Below are 1,789 nucleotides of genomic sequence, written 5' to 3'. Positions count from 1 at the left end.
CCAAGGGTAGATAGTAAACAATATAATTGAATGAAACGAACATATTAATAATATGTATAATTATAATAAAAGAATTAGTATAAATTAATATCTTTAATAAAGATAAATCATTTAATAAAGAGATTAATGTAGAAATTAATCGATAGTTTTGATATTTGCCTAACGATAGATAGTAAACAATATAATAAAATGAAACGAAACTTTTAATAATGTTTATAAATATAATAAAAGAATTAATATAAATTGGTATATTTAATAAAGGTAATAAGATAATATAGATAATAAAGAGAATAGAAATTAATGTTGGTATTAATCGATAATTTTGATTTTTGTCCCACGATGGATAATAAACAATATAATAAAATGAAACGAAAATTTTAATATTTATAAATGTAATAAAAGAATTGATATAAATTGGTATATTGAAATAAAAGTAATAAGATAATAGGAATTAATATTATTAAATATTAAATTAAATATTAATCAACAGTTTTACTTTTTATCGAACGATGGATAATAAACAATAACACTTTTCTTTTCTTTTTTCTTTGTGTTTTTTAAATGTTATCAAGCTCGCGTTTACTGTAAGTAAATAATGAATTGAATTTTCTTCTTACATATGAAATCCTTTTTTCGCAACAATTTCAATATCAACATCGATCGAATGAATAATACGTACCTTCGAAAAATATGAAAATAAAAAGAGAAAAGGAAGAGAAGTCTGTGTAAAAAGCTTATAAAGTGTTGTAAAAATGTAACGATATACAGATCGATTATTCGAAACTACATATCGACGTACGTTTAATAACTCCATTTTCATGGATAAAAGAACAGAATGATACAGGGGTTGGGGAGGGTGTAACAGGAAAGAGGTAAAAAAAGGAAAGAAGGTAACAAGCCAATTTTCTCTTTCTCTCTCTCTCTCTCCTTCTTTCTGTCTCTCTCTCTCTCTCTCTCTCTCTCTCTTTCTCTCTCTGACCCCTTTTTTGTATTGAGAAAAATGAATTTTTGCCGGTGTTACTGGCTCAGCTTCGTAGTATTAGACTTCGCCTGTTTCTGATACGGCTAAAAGCCTCCGGACTTTTTAACTCTCCTAAAGAGAAATATAGATATAAAGTTTTTGTCCGTCGGAGAGGGATGATGTTACGTGGAAAAAAATGTAAAAATAAAAATAAAATAAAATAAGGAAGAAGAAAAAAATACTAGAATCCTGAAAATGGACGCGAGCGAAACGACTATACTATTTTCTGTTTGTCTCTGTCCATCTATCTGTCTCTGTCTCTCTCTCTCTCTCTCTCTCTCTCTCTCTCTCTCTCTCTCTCTCTCTCTCTCTCTCTCTCTCTCTATCTATCTATCTATCTATCTCTTTCTCTCTTATTCTTTTCAATCAACCAAAACTCGTAATTTCATATTACATTTTCATAACATTGTTATGTATCTTTTACATTTAAAAGTAGTCGGAAAATAAATGGAATGAAAGAGAAAGAGAAAAAGACAAAAAGTAAGAGAGAGAGAGAGAGAGAGAGAGAGAGAGAGAGAGAGAGAGAGAGAGAGAGAGTTCTTTTTATAATTCTTTTTCATCCTCAGTAATAACAATTATCAAGGTATTCAAGATACTTGTGAAAAAAATTGAACTTCATTTAATCTTTTATCGCTATAACTTGTAATAATCCTGTCAAACGAGTATTTTTTCTTTTCTTTTTTTTCTCCCTCTTTCTGTCTTCTTTTCTTTTCTTTTCTTTTCTTTTTTTTTTTTATTTTTAACACACGTACACGTTCGCATAAAATT

General features: G+C 28.0%; 1 protein-coding gene across 4 annotated transcripts in view; it reads left to right on the top strand.

Annotated features, from left to right (window-relative positions):
• Positions 1-1,789, top strand: part of LOC122631286 (interleukin-1 receptor accessory protein-like 1-B) — a 193,240-nt gene that overhangs the window by 133,591 nt on the left and 57,860 nt on the right. The gene's annotated exons all lie outside the window — the stretch shown is intronic.

This window comes from Vespula pensylvanica, chromosome 8 (assembly GCF_014466175.1).
Source record: "Vespula pensylvanica isolate Volc-1 chromosome 8, ASM1446617v1, whole genome shotgun sequence".
Classification (NCBI taxonomy): domain Eukaryota; kingdom Metazoa; phylum Arthropoda; class Insecta; order Hymenoptera; family Vespidae; genus Vespula; species Vespula pensylvanica.
The sequence above is the reverse complement of the archived record's forward strand: the minus strand, read 5'-3'. Positions and strand labels throughout refer to the sequence as shown.